At 39.9% G+C, this 20,336-nt stretch overlaps 1 protein-coding gene and 1 long non-coding RNA gene across 2 annotated transcripts in view; one reads left to right on the plus strand and one right to left on the minus strand.

Annotated features, from left to right (window-relative positions):
• The window catches only part of ATP10A (ATPase phospholipid transporting 10A (putative)), a 106,247-nt gene that overhangs the window by 15,999 nt on the left and 69,912 nt on the right, over positions 1–20,336 (plus strand). The window lies entirely within an intron of this gene.
• On the minus strand, positions 1,732–9,875 carry LOC107307527. Its single transcript, XR_001552428.2, has 3 exons — positions 9,758–9,875; positions 4,574–4,627; positions 1,732–3,527 (listed from the first exon to the last, which is right to left on the minus strand). It is a non-coding gene; the product is annotated as an uncharacterized LOC107307527 (long non-coding RNA).

Here is a 20,336-nt window from a genome sequence, read left to right on the forward strand (position 1 = left end):
GAGCAGTGTGATTTATTTCACAGGGGTTTTGGTGTTTGAGTCTTTTAAAAGAGGCCTTTGTTATGTCAGACTCACTTCAGTGCCTGGCAAAATTATGGAGGAGATTATTCTGGGAGTTACTGAAAAACACCTGAAAGACAATGCAGTCATTGGTCACAGCCAACACAGGTTCACAAAGAGAAAGTCCTGTTTAATGAACTTAATCTCCTTTTGTGACAAGGTTACTCACCTGGTTGACCAAGGGAAGCCAGTTGATGTAATCCTTGAGGATTTCAGTGGAGATTTTGATACTGTTTCTCACAACAACCTTCTGGACAGAATGTTCTGCATATGGCTAGACAGAAACATAATGCAGTGGGTGAACAACTGGCTGATGGTTCAGGCTCAAAGGGTTATTGTAAATGGGGTTACATCAAACTGATGACTAGTCCTGTGGGGGTTTCATAAGGCTTCATTTTACAGCTAGTCCTTTTCAGTGTTTTCATCAATTAATTGGATGCAGGGCTTGAAGTTATACTAAATAACTTTGCAGACAAGGCTAAACTTGGAGGAGCTGTTGACTCCCTAGGGAATACAGAGACCTTACAGAGAGAGCTTGTCAAATTAGAGGGCTGGGCAATCATCAAATGCATGATGTTTATTAAGAAAAGTGCCAGATTATGCACCTGGAATGGGCAGCTATGGATACATGTACAAACTGGGGCACGAGAGGTTGGAAAGTAGCTCCTCAGGAAGGAATCTGTAAGTTCTGGCTGACAAGAAGTTGAATGTGAGCCATCAGTCTGTCCTGGCAGCCAAAAGAGCCAACTGTGCCCTGGGGTCCATCAGACCCAGCACTGCCACCAGGCAAGAGGAAGGGTTGTCTGCCTCTACTCTGCGCTGTGCAGCCTCATCTGCTGCACTGGGTACGGGTTGAGGTACTACAATATATGAAGAACATCAAATTGTTAGAGAACATCCAAAGGAGGGCTACAGTGATGGGCTAGGATCTAGAGGACAAGATGTGTGAGGAACAGCTGATATCTATTGGTTTATTCAACCCAGAGAAGAAGACAGTGATGTGAGGCCTTTTGGCAGGTGCAGCTCCTCACAGAGAGTGAAGGAATAGTGTTGAGCTCTGCTCTGTGTGACAGCGACAGGGCCTGAGGGAACGGCATGGAGCTGTTGGGGAGGGGCAGCTGGGGGTCAGGGAAAGGGGCTGCACCACAGGGCGGTGGGCATGGCCCTAAGGGATTCAAGGTGCGTTTGGACACCACTGTCAGACATAGGGTTTGGATTTTGGGTAGTGCTGTGTGGGTTGTGATTGTTGTGTGTCTCTTCCAACTCAGGATATTCTGTGAATCTATGATGCTATGATTCATTTCCCCCTAAAACAGAACTGGAGTTCAGTGTCTTCTTTTTCTTACGCCAGGGATTTCCAAAGGAGGTAATTTATGTGCAAAAGCTTTGTGGATTTTTTCATTGTAGCTTTGGTTGATTAGTTCTGATTTCAAAGTGAATTGAGATGAAGTCAAAAACAGGTTATTAAAAAACTGCACTCCCAGTGACAAAGAAATCTGTACCTACCATCTGTAAGGACCTGATCAGTTGCAGTGCTGCTGTGGCAAGTGGATTAGAATTATTTTTCTTGTCCCCTGATTCTCAGGGAAACTTCGAGATTAAAGAAATATCTTAAGTGGGCATTGTCAAGTGCCTCCAGAAGAGATGAGCATCTAAAAACACAGAGAAAAATACTTGGAGATGTCTCTTTACTGAATAAACGCTGCTGCACAATAAACATTGCCAGCTGGTGGAGGTGGAAAGATTGGGAAAGAAAGGAACAGCGCCGAACAAAAGCGTATGTGCTATAGCAAATCACAGGTAGAAAGACAGAATATTCCAATTTCTCCATTGTGTTCCTTAGCAACAAATAATCCTATGAAATATTTGTTCCAAAGGTCAAATTACAAAAGGCTTCAAAGCAAAGAAAAAAAAAAGAAAAAGGTTAAAAATGAAACTGTCTCAGGTTTATTCTCAAAATATTTCAGAATATGAGAAACCTTGCTCAGGCAACAATCACACAGTCTTTTACTGTAGGTAATGAGCTCTACAAACATATAGGTGTCAGGATCTCTTATGTTATCATAATAAAACAAGGTGTGTGTTTTTGGAAGACTTGCTTGGAGGAAGTGTTGATGAGTGAGGGAAATATTAGGCCTAGTTCTGTGTTCATTGATCTTCCATAGGGCTAAACAGCACAGCAGTGTAAAGGGTTTCAACTTGAACATCTGATCAGAGGGTAAAATGGGGTCCCCAGAAAGGAGGAGGACAAGGCAGCAATTACTCCTGGTGTACACCAGACATTTAAGCTGCTGGATTTGCTTGGTTTTCTCTAAAACCATCTACAGCAGCATGAGGTTTGTTTTGCTTCACTTGAGCTGTCTGATGTCAGGCATGCAGTTCTATCACCAGCAAACTGTCTGTGCCATCCATTTTCTTCTGGGAAGAGCTGCACAACAGAAATCCTTTTTTCCCATTCCCGTTGGCAATGGAGAAGCTTCAGCAAGGAGCAAATGAGAGCCCTCACTATTGGACAACAGATAACAGGTGAGGTTAAAATACTGTCTCACCATGAGAGTGGTTACAACTTTTAGCTTCAGTGTTACAGAGTGTTACTGGAGCTGTTGAGCATAATTACGGCTTTTCTGTTGTTTTACACAAGCCAGGGAGGTGCGTGTAACATGCTGAGAGCATCACTAAGCTTCTTGTCAACACCAAATCCCATGTTCTGTTGTTATAGGACCTATTTTGTCAAAATTCCCATAAGTTTGTCAGTGCATCTGCAGTTTTTCTAAAAATCATCATGCTTTGTTTCTCATCAGAGGGATTTTGCTCTTTTTGTCAAGGGTGACTGAAGTGAGGACACTTTGCAGCAAGCCAGAAACTCAGAATTAGGCTGTCCCAGCCCATGTGGGCTCTAAGCCAAGGGAGCCCTCTTCGTTACCACAGAACTCCTGGCTCATGGAGCCCTCCTGCCTTCTCATGCCTGTCATTGCTATAGCTGGCATGACATGGGGCCTGGTGCATATGGAGTTCACTCAGACCCACTGCCAGAACAAGAAAAGAGCTTGGGAAACCATCTTGCATGTTTTATGAATTATACTGAGGTGTTCTTATATGAGGTGGGATACCAAAGTGCTATTTAAGGGCATCTGTAATTAAATAATTGAAATTTATAAACAGTGCAGACATCTTGCTGGGTAAAGCATTGATGACACCACAGGGAGCATTCTCCTATGAGACACAGTGATATTTTAAGTGCTTTTCCATTTTCAGTCACATTGAAATCTCTACAAAATGAAAACCTCCATGAAATGGGTGAATATCTGAAAATTTTACATGTTTTTGAATGTCTTCCCTTTGTCCATGCTGTCTTTTGTAGTTCAGCAGTTGCCAGCGAGCTCTTAGATGTTTTCTCCTTATATGCGCCCACCGGTAGTTTTCCACCTGCATCTACTAAGAAATGCGGGAAGGTGTACCAGTAGGTTCTGTGAAAGGTAAAAACAAGCTTATTGTTAGTAGGTTTAAAAATGCTGGATCTGTACCTCAGTAGAAAATACTTGCATATAAAAAAAAATAAAGACACATCTCAAAAATCTCTGCTGTCAGCTGGGCAAGGTGAGATGGTAAATTTTGTGATGTCTCATGTTTGAGGCTGAAATCTGCTTCACAATGCAAGGTCTTTGAGACTTCTGCTTATTTGAATGTATTCAGTTGAGCTCTCCTGACCCGTCTCAGCTGAGCTGTTGCCTCAGCACCTTTTTGTGCAGTTTTGGAAGGTTACAAATGTATGAAGTGGACAAATTCTAACTTAGTGCCCTCTGCTTGAAAGATGTGCTCAATCATCCTGCTATCACACATTCTCCTCGAGCCCCTTTGTTTATTGCCTGGACACGTGATGATGAACAAGACATTTTTTGGTGTTTTTTTAAGGGAGAGAAGCTGTTAGTTTATTCTATAAATACAACCTGAGCAGACTTGTAGGAAAGGCTGAGTTTCATGTGTCCTTAAAGAAGGGCTGTACGGCAGATAAGTAATGCCTCGCATAGAGGGATCCTTACTCATTTTTTCCAAATAGAACAGTAAGCTTATTTCCTCTAAAGAGTACTAAATTTCTTTCCCTTGGGGAAAAAAAGGGCACCAAATAACAAATAGAAAATGGAAGTGTTCCAGCTCTCTGTAAAAGTTTTGTTTTCACACTTAGCTTCCACCTCGTTATAGCTTTTGAGGAATAACAGTGATAGTCAGACATTCCTCAGATGGAAAGTGCTTAGGGTGTGAGTTGCTATAGAGAAACACTATTTTCAGTTACAACATGGCAGGTGTTTTGAAAGAAAACTGCTCTAACCTTTCAGATTACAGAGGCATCCCAGTAATTCTAAGAATCACAGTCTACAAATGCCTAATTTCACTTCTATGTTCTTAATTAAGAAGGCAAATAGAGATGCAAGGGAGATGAATTTAAAAGAGATTTTTGTGCAGATTAGCAGCCTACTCTTTCTGTTCTGTCACTAGAAACAGGAAGGACACTCACAGGCAATTTCAGGACATCTGTGCCTAGGCATGGAGCTGCTTGCATTGATGGGCGCTGCAGGTACAAAAACATGGTTTGATCAAAGACTGAAAAATGTGAAGGTATTGTAGCATGGAAAGTAGATCACAGTTAGTGGAAAATAACTATCTGACATCATCTTGCTGCTACAATGGAGAATTTGCACATCATTTCCCATTTGAACTATGTTTAGATTCAGTTCTCAGGCAGCAAATTTTGTTCTTTCCTCATCTGATCATGCCTTTCATAAAAACTCGCCTTGAGTAACTGTTAGCAAATTTTAATCAAGTCACTTCCCAAAATGCTCTTTTTTAATTAATTGAATTGACACCTGGTAGAGAAACACACTGTTATCCTTGTTCTCTGGGGTATACTTTCTTCACTAGGAGAGTGGTTAGGCCCTGGAACAGGCTGCCCAGGGAGGTTGTGGATGCCCCGTCCTTGTAGGTGTTCAAGACCAGGTTGGACGGGGCCCTGGGCAACCTGATCTAGTAAATGTGTATGTTTGGTGGCCCTGCCAGGCAGGGGGGTTGGAACTACATGATCCTTGAGGTCCCTTCCAACCCGGGTCATTCTGTGATTCTGTATACCACAAGTTTAAGAGCTGTTAGGATTTTCTCCTACGTAGTTTTACATTATGTAGTTAGCTTACCAAGCAAAGACCTTTATAAAGATGTCAGTCTATGCTTGTCAAGCCAAATTATGAAGAACTTCAGAAGAATCAACTCAAAAAGAGTTTTTTCCCCCTTCAAATTGATAGCTCTAGTTCCCTTCAATGGACGCAAAATCAGTTCCCTCTATTTGTGTGGTACGAGGGGAAGAAACAGAAATAATGTGGGCTGTTAGAGAAAGTGAAATTAATCATTTTTTGTATATTTTTAAATCCTACATTATGTATTTCTTTATTGCTTTAACAATAAAGTATTTAAAGTATTCTGTTTTTTTCAGTACTCAATGAGGAGTATATTTTGCCTTCAGTTTTCCTGGAAATCAGCTGTTGATACAAGCGGAGATCATTGGTGTCAAACACTGTGTGAGACATTAAGCACATTATGAGAATCAAACCCATTCCCCACCATTCTAGCAGAGGAGCTTAGGGGTTATTTCAAAGCCTTTTTGCTTGGCAGAAATCTGATCATATCAGAGATCTGTTCTGCAGCACACGGAAATAACTGCAAAAAAGTTCAGTGGCTTCAGTGATTTGGGATAAAGCACGGGGACTTTCCTGAAAGGAAAAAATGGCAATTCTTTTAAAGCAGACTGCTTTGTTCTTAAAAAAAAATCACCTTTAAGGAGCTGCTAGAGACTAAAAACATGTGTAATTTGATTAGTTTGATGTCTAGGGTGTTTTTTCCTGCCTACTCTTTTTAGCTGGTGAGAAGAAAAAAAAAAGAAATCAGTGTTTTCTTACAAGCATACCCTGGATTGATCACAGATAAATGAAAGACCTTTGATGTAGCCAGCAAAGCATACTTACTGATTTAATAACAAATATAGCTGTTCTTGGAAAAAAACCTCTCTGGCGTACCCTGAAATTTCATGTTTATTTTTTTCCTTTCTTGAATAATAAGAAAAAATGATTTATTTATTATTATTTTTTAGAAATATTTCCTCAAGCTGATTGTTCTGCTTCAGCTAAACATGCACTTTATAGCAGAAAGGATAAAACAAGTGTAGCTTTGTACTTGATCCAGACCAAGAGAATGCATTCAAAATTCTTGTCATAAACTCCGCTTAAAACTTAATCTGACTTAATGTTTCTGCTGCTTTTGTTTTTGCTTCATGTAAGGCTTATGGATACTAAGTCAATGTGCTCTTCCATCTGCCAACACTGGAAATACATGGAGGTTAGGATATTCTTGTTTGCCCTGAAACTCAGAGGTGAAATAACAGCTTCCCATTCCTCAGGCTGTTGTTAACTTTTCTTTGTTAGATGGAAGAGCTGTGGATTATAGCTAAGCTGCTGTGTCCACACTTAACTGACCATATGACCATGCTTTCAGATTGCCAGTACTCTGCATACTCAAAATGAGGACATGTGCTTAGGCATCCAAATGGCTGAGGTGTCAGTTCCTTGCTGAGCTCACTGGGGAAACTTGCCTGCCTGTAGAAGCACAGGGCCATACAAAGTTTAACAGTGTGAGAGTCCTCGTGTTCAACAACTATTTATATTATTTCATGGCTGACATGAAGCTGGCTTCTCATGCCCTGTCTCTACTGCCTGCCCAATAGCCTTATTCCTGAGAACATCTGACACTGCCCAAAAGCACCTACTAGTCTGTTGCTATGAGAAGGATGCCCCTAGTTTAGCTTTCTTACATCCTTAGACACCGCATTCTTTCTAGCCTTGGTTTTTCATGGCCAGTTTAATATCTGCTTGCTCTTGTCAAGTGTCTTCACTTGTGGTTAGATTGCCATTCTTTCCCTTATGTTTGTGCCCAAGGAAGTAATTGAGCCATTCTCTTTGGCCTTGACAGAGGACAAAAAAAAAAAAACAACAAACAAGCAGAGGTAGAGGGAAATTAATTTTTCTTTAATTTACCTTGAGATCACTTGTAAAGCAAAACTTCATCAGGAAGTAACAGTTTGAGACAAGGAATTATTTTAAAAGAGGAAATCATCAAATTCCTAAAAATGCTCTCACTGCCCTTGACTTAGACTGCTTTGTTCAGAGCTTGGCTATTAAACGGGAGATCCTCTCTAAGTTCCCAATAAATTTCTTGTAAATTAACAGTTGTTTTTGAAAATGTAAAGTCCTTCTTTCCAGTAACAAGTTCTGCTAGTATATAATTGTCCTTGTTTATAGTTTGTTCCAGTGGTTGTTTTTGTTGGGGAAATATCTTTGAATAAATATGTGCTGTACCTGGCTGTTAACAATAGGTGGTTCTACTGAAATTTGGAAGCCTGAGGGTTGTTGTTTTCTTTTTCCCTGTTCTTTCAGTCTTTCTATTTTTTCTTATCCCTTGAAGCTATCTAGCAGATTTCTTTCACAGCTAAGTCCAGAATTCCTTATGGGAGACATATAAACCTAATATTAGTTTGCAAAGAGTAAATATTTATCCAGGGAGATGGAGATGACTTATTTAAAGACTGACCTAATTCATTATTTAGGAAAACCACCTTTCTGTATCCACCCTGCAGCCAAGAATTGTCCTTCTTTTTCCTAGGGAATATTATAGTTTAAGAAATGAACCACATAACCCAGAATATACTGGCAGGGGCAGTGTCCCAAAATGGAACTATTCATTAAACTCATTTTTCCTCCTAACAAGTCATTGTGAAGGTATTGCAGCACATTAGGGACAACACTGGATCACTGAGAGGTCAGAGCTCTCAGAGACAGCACCCCTGTCAGGTTTGTGTTTGTACCAGCAGTTTCACAGGATAACAGAGATTTTCACTCAGCAGTTCAACGCAGCACCTTGTTTTAAGACTGCTTGCCAACTACGCTCCCAGAAGAACAAGTCTTGGAAAGTGGAGGGGTGAGAGGTTGCTTCTGTTTTTCCCATTTCATCCCTGATTAAAGTAAGACACTGGATGAAGCAGGAGATTAGAAACACAGAGATTCTGTAGCCTAGTCTAGTTTCTTGTCTAGAGTACCTAGAGTTTCTTATTTTGTCTTATTTGAGGATAATTTTTTTTCCTTTGGATCCTGTCCAGAGTAGTATCAGTAAGGAACATTTTGTATTAGCTGATAGTTCAAATGTCTGATAGTTCATGGCCCTAACTTAGTGTGCAGTGGACAGACCACCACAGTTATTGTCAACTGTGATGCTTACTTAACTGAAAGGACTTGAAGAGGTTTGGGGAAAGAGCTACTTTACCCCTGTACAAGGATCCTCTCTGAGATAGAGCAGGGGACAGCACGCAATGTGGTTACACATCCTGTTCTCGCTGCAGCCGAGCACTGCAGATGTGGGTACACCTCCAGGACCATCTTCAACCCCTCAACTGCTCAGCGTAACTACTAGCTCACTTCCTAGCTCGGTTCAGTCAAAGCGGTACAGATAAGCTTCAGCAGTTCTATGAGTGAGATTTGGGGTTTTTTGATTATTTTTGGTTTTAACTGACCTGACCTACCACACCAGCCATTGTGCCAGCAATCAGTCACCTATTACAGGAAAGCATTGGTGTGTGGTCTGTGGTGAGTTAGGGATGGTAACCATTGCCTTTGGCCCCCAGCGGTGCTCAGAAAAGGGGAAGTTGCTGCAATATCAAGGAGAATCATGAAGTAAAGCCTCTGCTGGGCTAATGTTTGGGATGAACCACAAGGCTCTCAAGCCATTCCCTTCCTTGAGTGTTAATAAAATACAGATACAAGTTTCTCTTAGCATGAATGGATGTTCTGCTGCTTGAATTTCCAGCAGTCCCACAGTCTTGTGTTTGTGCAGTTGCTGTGCAGGTGTAAAAAACACTTGATAGGCTTTCATTCTGCTATTTCTGCCTGGGTCTCTTTGTTCTGTACTAAATATTCTTTCCTTCTTTCATATAACAGCTCACAGTATTGGTAAATTTATCACATCTCTTACAAAATACACTGTGCAACCTAGTTATTTTTATTTTCTCATAAAGCCCTTTTTTTTTCCCCCATTGTTCTCTGAACTCTGCCCAAATTCTCATCCCTTTCATTCCCCTGCTGAGGTCCCTGGCAATAATTCAAACTGCAGAGCGGTAAGAGGAGTAGATGTTCCTACTAGATGATGGGATCATCCGTGTTTAGCTACAAGTTGTGCTGACCTTCAATTGTTGCACTTTGTGAAAGTATTGTTATCCAGACCCTACCAGCCTGAGCAAGGCATGTGCTTCAGTGTGTTTGCAGGTCCTAATCTCTATGTCATCTAGACCTATGAATTGACCAGAGGATATCTCAACCTTCTTCCACCCATACTCTACAAACATGTGTTTAGTATCTCTCTTCATTTCTTTTTGCTACACGTAATTTCCAGTGGGTTTTCAGGTTTCCTCAGTGCTGCTTTACAGAGATAAGAAGTGTTGTACTTAACCTGAGTATCTCATATCTTTTCCACAAGCACCGAAGCTGGAATTTTTCCCTGAAATAAGGAGCTGTATAAATAGCTCTCTGAGTATAGGCTACTGCTAGTAAAGCCATCTCTTTTATTTAATATAATTATGCCTGTGTGATAATGCAAAGAGGAAATAACTTACCTCGCTAGTACTGTTCTGTAGGTGTTCGGTATGTCTGTTTTGTCTTGGTGCGTCCAGCTGCACAGCTGTGATGGTGGCTGAAACAGGAGTTAATCAAACACTCCTCTGTGACTACCTCTCTGTACTCCTTATCCTGTCATTTTATTATTAACCCATGTCAACAGCCCTTCAAGTAATTTATAAGCCATATAACGCTGCTTTTTGTACCTGATACCATTGCAAGTAACTTTTCCAGAGAGCTTTCATGAAGTACTGTATTGATGACTGTACTTACAGTCATACTGTCTTTTCCTCATGCCTATGAGGTTTTGGAAAGGTAAGCACATGTAGAATTATGTCCTTGCAGGTGTTTTTCTGTAACTGTTTATTGTCGGGCCAGCCAAAAATCTGCAGTTGTGATCAGAGGGAATCTTGACACATAACTCATTGAGGCATGTGATTCTTTGCAGCTGTTATTCGTTCTGGTACTTAAGATATTCCTCACCCTAAAAATACAAATGCAACTTTTGATACTAGTATTATCTAATTCTTCTTTAAACTTGTAGAAAAAACAAGCTGAGAGTTCTGAGTTATAACCATATAGTGAGTGCCCTGTTACACCTGGGAACAAAATCCAGGCTCACTCTTTGTCATTCTGTTGTTTCAGTTAAGAAACCACTGTAACAGTCCACATCTTTTTATAAACTTCAGAGTTCCTCATAAACCACAACCGAATATTTTTTAATGTGAATTTGGCTAAATACTATTCAATAATAACACGGTAAGATCAGTAGTTTTATTCACAGTTACTCCTCTGTGCAAAGACATACACAGTGATGTTAAAAAGTGATTTACTTTGGGCGTGGAGTTGAATAAGGCACATAGGCAGTTAAAATAGTAGTAGTCCCCAGAGAGCTATGTCTTTTCTCATTTTTCCACCAAGCTATTTTAGAAAAGTATAAAAGCATTAGGCACTATGACTGGTCTGCCGATTTGACTGATCTCTTAGTTTTGCTCAAGGCCATTAGTGTCAAAGAAACACCTTCCTCTAATTCCTGATCTACATTATGCCTCCCACACTTAGACCTAGAATTATTAGTGGTACTTAATAGATGACACTCTGTCTTCTGGTGAAATACTGACATCCTGCCCATCCTGAGCCCTCAAGATGAGTTCCTGTTTGAAAGCAGGATGATGGTAACATTATTAAAATTTCCCAATTAACTTGAGATAGGGAGACTTGGGGAGAATATGAAAACCAACCAGCAATTTCTGCATGTTTCTTAAAAGTGACATTATGTCATTTTAAAACACTTCATTTCATTGCCTTATAGTCTGGAAATTTTGATTGTTCTCTTAATGCTTCATACTTGTCCCCTGTTTGTTTTCTCTGGATTTCAAAGGATGGTGCCACTGACCCTGTGCCAAACCCAAATTGCCTTGGCTTAGGCTGACCGGACAATTCGAACCAGCAGCTTTTCATGACCTTCACACTTAGCTTCTGTATGAGTTGTAGCTGGTGAACTGATGGAATTTGGCTAAGCCTCTGGAACTGTCAGTGTCCGGGACTGCCTGGTTACCACACCCATACTAAAACCCACATTTCATTCTGAAGCTGTGCTGTGTGTGCTGGCTCAAATAAATAAAACTCATCTTATTTGATGGGATTGAATCAATTGAAAAATCTGATCTAGTTTTCCGTGGCTTGAAATATCGTGCAGTGTTTTGCTGGGGAAATTACAAAGCCAGCATCTGAGTCCAGCTTGATACTGGAGAGCTTCAGCAGGAGCTGGTAGCAGAGAGCTCCACTTAGCTCAGTGTTGAAAATTGTTAGAGTGCATAATAATCAGTTCATGGCAAGTTTTAAGGGGAAAAAAACCAAGTTTTATTTCATACTAGCTATAAATCTTTGAAATTTCTCATTCAAAGGCACCTATCAGTATGTACATGTTCAAATAAAAAGTACTTCCACTGAAATAGTTGAGAGCATGCTGGATTCCTTCCTGCCCATCCTCTGCCATGTTTCACCTACCTCTGTGCTGAGGGTTGAAGGAGACAAAATGACTACAGGGTCTGGGTGAACCATTTAGATAAAATTCACTGTTCTAAGTAATAAGAAGAGCCTGTTGATAAACTGTGCTAATAAGGAAATCCCAGCATATGGGTGTTAAACCTTTTTGGCAGGAATCATTCTGTCTTTTCCCTCAGTCTCATCATTAGTGATTTATTGTACGTTTTAAGAAATTAAAGTTAATTCTAAACCAGCGCAAGAAAAATGCAGATATACAGTTTGTGCAGAAACACAAATATAATGTTTCCCAAATGAGCTGATGTGGAAGCAAAGTGTGACTGATAGGAAGGTATAATAGAATATATAATTCCTGCAAAAATGTAATTGGTTTCTTTTGTTTTATATGTCATTAAGGGTACAGAAATCAAGAGTTAAACATCCTTAATGCTGTACCAAGTAAACTAGGGTTATTCTTCAAGAACACATGCAATGTGTTTCAACTGTAATGTTTAGGTATTTTACTGAGAAGTGAAATAACAGAATCATAGAATGGCCTGGCATTTAGAGGCATGCTCAGTAGTCTGAAGAGGTCTTTTGGGCTGCTTACACTGCATGTCTGATTATAATCATGTCAGCATTTCTGCTTTGTCTTGTTTAAAAAGATGAAGGGAAAAGTTGCTTTGTACATAGAGTTTTCAAACAAGGTTTTAGGCCAGTAGCGTTTTATTTTTTTCTCATCTTAAACAACAACAAAAAAAGGATTACTGATGTCTTCCTGCACCCCGTAAATCATTCTGCTTTTTTTTTATGCAGAATAAATGGATACAAGTTTAAAAATGCTAAGGGAACATATTTGTTTGGATTACATTAAAAAAATTATAATATTTGGATTAGCCCTGAAGAATTTATACATCTTTCTTACACCATTCCTTTGCTGTAACGCTAATAATCAACTATCAGAGTAGATTAGGGTTCTGGAGGTTGTGATATTACAGCTTTTGTCTTTGCAGACTGACCAAGCCAAAAGTAGCGCCTGAGCTGCCAGGCCAAATTTGTCACCTGTTAACATGAGGAGCTCTTGACATGTATATAGAAGTAGTTCACTGTTCTGCAGAAGAAATTTACTGTTTTGCAAAGTCAGAAAATTGTTTTCAGAGTTTATAGCTTACCTTTCGTTGTGGCTTTGCGATTTCTCTTGTCGGTATTCCACTTCAGGACATCATGCAGCACAGTGGCAACTAAAGAGCTCATGTTCTGGTTCCATGTTACCGCCATTTTGGTTCCTGGAGAGATGGGGCGGCATTCCCAGTGCCTGAAGAGAAAAGAGAAAAGATTGTTTTCCTTAGTTGAATCTAGTCTGCTTCTTTTGAAGGTAAATTGCAACCATACGTTTCAGTTTTAGGAATTTTACAAACTCAGGTATCTTCCCCTTAGTTAACTTCACAGGCATGGAAACGACCTGTGGAGCAACACTCAGACCCCAGAGAGTCAGAATGTAAGGTAGTTTATTAGGTTTAAGGTGCATACACTGGCTCACAGGGGGCTTGCACCACCCCAGTTGCTCAACTAGTGGCTCTCAAGCAGTCATATTTATACCACACAATGTGTACACATAATTCCACAAAGCAAGCAATGCTAACTCACCCTAGACAGTGAAAACCTTGCCCCCTTTCTACCAACACCAAGTCCTGCCTATTCCTAGTAAACCACTCCCCAGACTCTGAAGTAGGGGTTCCTCCCCTCTTTAATTTCTGTGAAATTCAAGCAAGGGGATCCCCCGTACAACTCCCCTGTACAGGGACCATCTTAGGGTCTTAGCCTGCACTCAGAAGGAAGTGGAATTCATTCAGTATCTGGAAATGTGTTATAGCTGTGAGAATCATACAAGAAGGCATGTAACAACTCATGGGGTTCCAACAAGAAATACCGCCACGTACACGGGGGTTGTAAAAGCTAGATAAGGGAAAGAAGGGTGCTTTGGAGAGAACTTACCTTTCAACTGGATGAGGTGAAGAGGAACCATTGGTTTCAAAGCAGTTGATCACTGAGGACCGAGGAGGAAAGTGACTGTAGCAATATGGGTGTGAAATAAGAATTTAGCATTAGGGAGCGAAAAAAGGGATGTGTTTCAGGTCTGGTGGTATGTTGTGTTTTGTTGTTTTTTTTTTATGAGATGTAGTGAAAAATCATCCTCAGTTATTGGTGTGAATACAAGAGATTAAAATGGCAGTGTGCAAGGAAGAGAGAGAAAAGTCTATGCAGGAACTTGCAGAATTGCAGTGTTGGAATTCATCTAATATGAAGATCTGTGTACTCTCTATGAAGCTGTGATTCACATTTTTTAACCTTTTTATATTTCTTATAGACTTGTTGGAAACAGGTTCAGGGCAGAAAATTCTGTTCTTAGGTCTGCAAGTTTTATATGGAAGACTAGGTGGATTTAGTTTGGAATAGTACATAGAGAGATTGAAGTTGGTTTTAGAACTGTTTTCCTCCATTTCTCTAAATTAGCTTCTGCTGATAGGCTGTAGCACACTTTTTTTGGTCTTTGTACATGCCAGACTGTTGCTTTTTCTGCAGACGATCAGGGTGGCCTGCAACCTGCAGAGGTGTTTCAGATCTCACAAGCTCTTTTACTCATTTTTTCTTCAAGCCCTTCCACCAAATAGTCCCTTTATAATTGCTTGCTCTGAACTCAGTTTCCGGGATTGCCAAAAGCGGAGCTGTTTGCAGACAGTCCCTTTCTTTTTTTTTACTGGCGGCAGTAAAGATCTTGAAATTTTTTATTTTTTTTTTTTTCTGTGGTGTTGAATTTCAGTGCTAGAAGATATCGATGCAAACAACAGAAAAAAAAAAAATCTGGATTTTGTCCAGAAAGAATGTTTTTCCAGCTCATTTCAGACATACATTCAGGTACACTGCTGAATCGGGGCCAAGTTTTATGGCCTATTTTGTAGAGTTCAGTGAATGGTAAATGGAAATCATATAAGAATAATATTTGCAAACAGATTGTTAGTAATTACCAAAGAAGATTGTACTTGAAGAGATACCTCTTTGAAGTGAAAAGAACCAAAGCACATTATTTATTCCTGTTAGTTGGCCTGCTTACATTTTAAAGAAGCAAAATACAAGCCTTTGGAATGAATTAAAAAGGAATTTCTGTGAACAGGTTTTCTTGAATGACCCTATTTCTTTATAATAGCGCAACAGTGAAGAAAAGTTTTTATTTTTTTTATGTCCAAATTTTTGTTAAAATATGTGCAAATATATGCAAACTTGGCAACCAACAGTCTCTTGACAGTAGTTGGTCTATAACTGCTTCAGTGATTCCTTAAAACTGTGGATAATGATTATGGAAAGACATACTAAAAGTGATGTCTAGTAAACTAATGAAACCAAGCTATCAAAATCTTTATTGATGGTGTGTCATTCTTTATAAATTACTCTTTGTACTGAAGACAGTTCAGTAGCTATAAATAAATGGCAAAGATGACTTGCCTTCCTGCAGAGCTCTGTAATTAGAGGGTCTTTGAATATCTGTGTTAGCAGGTTGAGATGTATGGTATGCGTTAGCTAACTGTACCTCAGAATTCCATTGTACTGACTGTAATTCATAGTCATTTTGATTGTAAGTCAGTGGGACAGAAAGAGAATGCTCTTATCTCTGGGAAAGTGTATTATTCTAGCTTAGAACTTCAAGTGTATTCACTGACTGGCACCAGTAAGCTTGGAATATTAATGAGATGGTGGCTTGACTTCCTTACTACAGGGAAGCAGCAGGTTGTGCGAAAACACGGGCTCTCAAGAGTAGTCAGGTTGACACTGAAAACACTGAATGAATTTTCATCCTGAATGCTTTATGTGTAAGTACCAACAGCAATCAAGTTTCATGTGAACTATTCAGATGTTACTAAGAGCATCTTACATTTCCTCTGTCAGTATAATTTTGCATTTTGTGGTTCTCGCTTCTTCAGTATGGATCTCTATTTCTTATTTTCACCGAGAGTTTTGAATATAAAATTTGCATCCATAGACAGACTTGTTTTGACTCAAACCTTCAAAGATTCACATCGCTACATATGACTTGCGTCTTCTAGTTCTTCTCTGATAGGAGTGAGGAACGCTTTTATCTTCTGTGAATTTTTGTAGCAGTAAAACAACCTTGTAAAAGGATTGACATGTCTGAATTCAAATTGCATCAGGACTTAGAGCACCACAAATAGAGGCTTATGCACTCTGCAGTTTCAACTTGATGCAGAATTCAACCCAGGGTATTTACTCAGTTGTGAACTCTGAGAAGTCCCCTCAGGTCACGGTTCAGATGTAGCTGTACTAATCTTCATTTAGAAAGCATTCTTGGGAAACACCTTCTGACTATTTTAGACAAGAATTTCGGAGATTTTCATACTTCTACTTTGTCAGGAGAACAGTGTTGTAATAGAAACATCTGAGGTATATAGCTTGAGGCTGTTAGCTTTTCCTTGTGTTTGTATTCTTGTGTTATTAGGGCTGGTGGTGATTCAGATGGGTAGTGAACCAGGTAACCTGTGAGAGCAGTTCAGTATAGAGGAACTGTAATGCAGGATAAGACACTAAGTATAAAAATACAGCTGTGCTTTTCATCCTGAAGGACTAGTGAAGGCCTGTTCTGCTGCCAGCTACATGAAAGAATAAGCATTCTTCTGATTTGTTATGCTTTTTAATGCTCTTTCACTCTTGAGGATGTGGTAGAGCTGGAAATAGATGTTTATGCTTCAAAGCAGAGGCTCCCCAGGAATGTACACTGCTATTGCTTATGACACAGCAACATTGTAGGTGTAAGTTAAAAATGTCAGACAGTTCTTTCACTTTGGCTACCAATCTAAGTACTAGTATGAGCAAGGCAGCAACCTCCAGCTCTTCAGCATCTGGCATAGTTACTGGAATAGTGACATCTCTTCTGGGAAGTCTCATTGCTCTCGTGTTTAAGAAACTGCATGGAGAAATATCAACAAAGAAGAGTTAATAATAGTAAGTACTAAAGAAGGCTTTGAATAAAAAGATCTTTATGTTCATATTTCAGGGCCTTAGCTGACCCTTTTCCTTCTCCAAATCAGGACGAAACTGCTGAGAACACATTTATTTCAGAATTACTCACCTCCTTTCTGCTGTGCAGTAGCTGACTAGGAAGACACAGTGTGATGGGGCGTGAGCAGAAATGTTAACTCACCCCACTGGAAATCTGCATTATAGCCATAGGGCAGGCAATTGTCATACCAGTGACAGGCCTCTAAAAGTGGAATGTGGCACTCATCAAGAAGAGTTTACAGGGTGCTACAATGATACACAGTTTGGCAAATATTTGAGGATTTTAGGACCTCTTTTATTCACAACTAGATGTTCAAGATAAAGTCACTATCTGCACTGCTATACCTTTCTTCCATCACTGTCACAGAAGCACAGAGATATGTCCAGTTTGCTTTGCTTGCTAGCAAGTAAGCATCCACGACTGCCAGGTAAGACTGCCCACTTTACCGTACCCACCTGGGACAGTTTAGGCGTCTGACTGATTAGAGTTAAGAGTTAAAGAAAGTTCTTATGAACTTAGAAATGAGTAGTGAAACATGGTTCAAGTATCCTTGCAAACCCAAATGTTGTATAGTTTCACATCTCTGTTTCAGAGTAGAAAGAAATGTTAAAATGTCCTGCAAAAATACAGCATCCAACTTTATTTTCTTCTGTAGGGTTCTTCCAGTAATATTCCAGCCAATGTGTTCTTTCTACTTGCTATTATTACCAGTTCTTTACAGAGTTAACTTGTATGTGGCACTGCAAGTAACAACGTCTTATGGACTAAATCTAACTTATAGAACTGCAGATGAAGAAACACCCTGGGATGTGCTGAGATCTCAAATGGCATTCAGATATATAAATGTTTCCTGTCCTCAATCTGAAAAGTAGATTGCCTAAATGAGAACAGGTGAGAACGTCCAGATGAATGCCATAGACAGATGTTACCCAAAACAGAAATGGGAGGAAAAAGTAAAACTTAATAATTTTTAGGGGGAACAGAAGATGAAGGTCAAAGACTTATATTACAGTTTGAGATGTTGATTCTGCTTGTTAAATATAAATGTGGTGAATTGTGAATATTATTTTTAACAATTTTTTTTTGTTAACTTAAAACAGTAGTTGAATTCTGTTTACTTCTGGAGTGTGCTTTTGTGTGGTGATTAGTTAATGTGAGCTTTAAAGGAGATGTGTTTTCGTGGCACAGTTATGAGGAGAAAATTAGTCTCCATAACTGAGTGTCAGTCAGCAACTCTATCAGGTCTGTGTATGTAATTAGCATGAAATGCCTTTCCTGATTTAAAATACTTTACACGAACAGTTTAGCTAAAACTGTTGCATTTAGGAAGCACGTTTCTTGATGAGTTCTCAACTAATGACTTTGTGCATGTATGCAGTGAGCGTATGAATGCATTTCTGTGAGTTGGGTCATTTAGTCCTGAGATCAGGTCAGACAGGTGTGTGGAACTAGAGCAGTGAGAAGGAAAAAAATTCCATGGAAGTGTCTGAGTCTGTTAAAGAACTGGATTTCCCTCATCAGCTCGTGGCTTTGGTACAGAGGGCACTGGCTCATGTGTGTTAACATGTGTCATGTCTAGGCAGTCCTGCCATTTCAAAGAATCACAGAATTGTAGGGGTTGGAAGGGATCTCTTAGAGATTATGGAGTCCAACCCCCCTGCCAAAGCAGGCCCTACACTCACGTCACACAGGTAGGCGTCCAGGCGGGTCTTGAATATCTTCCAGAGAAGGAGACTCCACCACCTCCCTGGGCAGCCTGTTCCAGTGCTCCGTCACCCTCACTGTAAAGAAGTTCTTGCACAAATTTGTGTGGAACTTCCTATGCTGTACTTTCATCCCATTACCCCTAGTCCTGTCCCCACGCAACACTGAAAAGAGACCAGCCTCACCACTATGGCTCCCACACCTCAGGTATTTATAAACCTGGATCAAGTCTCCTCTCAGCCTTCTTTTCTCAAGGCTAAACAGACCCAGTTCCCTAAGTCTCTCCTCACAGGGGAGATGCTCCAGGCCCTTCACCATCTTTGTGGCCCTCCACTGGACTCTTTCCAAGAGATCCCTGTCTTGCACCTCCTTATAGGATATCAGTGCAGGAAGTCTCTATATTAGCCACTGCTTATCCATCCTGCTAAGTATAAGAAGTTGATGGTCTTCTCTCCCAGTATGATTGTATGGAAGAAGGACACGAAGTTACTAGCATTTTGGCAGGAAATGTAGGAGTGTTGGAAATCATGCCACTTTGGGGGAAAAAATAGTACTAGATAATTCTCCAAAACAGTCCTGAGATTTTTCAGATCAATCCTGGAAGGCATTTTCTTATTTCTTCAGTTTGTGTGAAGTTTCATTACATTGTCTGCCTTTATACTTTGTGTTGTTATCGCAACAACAAGGTTCTTGGCTGAAAAATCATTTTTTCCGGGTAGCAAATGTTTCATTATAGTTAACAATAGTGGGGTTTCTTTCAACATGAGGTATAATGGAGATAACTCTGCCAAGAGTAGTTCAGTGATTACTTCCACGTTCTAAACCTGAAACACTGAGGTTTCCATAATTTGACTTGTAGCAGAAATCTTAGCAGTTTTCAGAAAGTGAGAATTTATTTAAAGGCACCTTCATGCCTCATTACATTGCTACACATGCACGTGTGCTTCAAGCAGCTTGATTATGCAAAAAAAAAAAAAAAAAAAGGATATTTGAACTCCATGAAAACAGGAAAACTTCTCAGTGCTCTTAAGGTAATGTGAATATTAAGAGATCTGTTTTGAAACATCAGTCATGGAGAGATTTTGTTCTTTTCAGCGTTTCTCTAGAACACTCTGTTAATCTGTTTTGTCTGATTAATATCAGGTTTGGAGCGTCTTCATGATTTATTTCCAGAGAAACAGATGTTATCGTTTGTGGTGGAATGAAGACATATTCTGGGCATTATGTAACCTGCCTTAGCATTAACTTACATTACATGTTTTTCCTTCATTCTGCCACAACATTGTAATTGTACTCAAATGATTCTCAACATGTTTCCATAGGCATTTAGCATGTTCAGGCCTTGTTTAATATATGCTTTGGTCTTTGGTTATAGCAACAGTTTTCTTAAATGTGTTTCAGTGTTGTCCACCAATTCTGCTTCTGTAGCCTTTGCAGAATTATACAGAATCTCATTTTACTGCTGTAGTGTTAATGGAGTACTATGGACTCTCCACATCTACAGTAGAATCAGGCAGAGGGGTAGAGGGTTGAAAATCAGGGCTCCAGTGCAAGCAACGGGGGAAAATTCTGTGAGCATGGGGAAGAACTGTTTACAAATAGCTGAATACTAGAGTCTCCCTAAAGGCAGTTTTGCCTGCTCTAGAGCTACTGTGCTTGCATTACAGTATGAGGTATCCTAGCTTGGATTCTAATACTGGAATTGCTGCTGTGCTTGGGTTATCCTCAAGTTTTTTAATTAGCTTGTTCCTAACCAGAAGCCTTGTCCTGGCATTGTAGCCAACTGACCTGAACATGTTTTAACTCACTGGGGTCAG

This window comes from Coturnix japonica, chromosome 1 (genome assembly GCF_001577835.2).
Source record: "Coturnix japonica isolate 7356 chromosome 1, Coturnix japonica 2.1, whole genome shotgun sequence".
NCBI classification, from domain to species: Eukaryota; Metazoa; Chordata; class Aves; order Galliformes; family Phasianidae; genus Coturnix; species Coturnix japonica.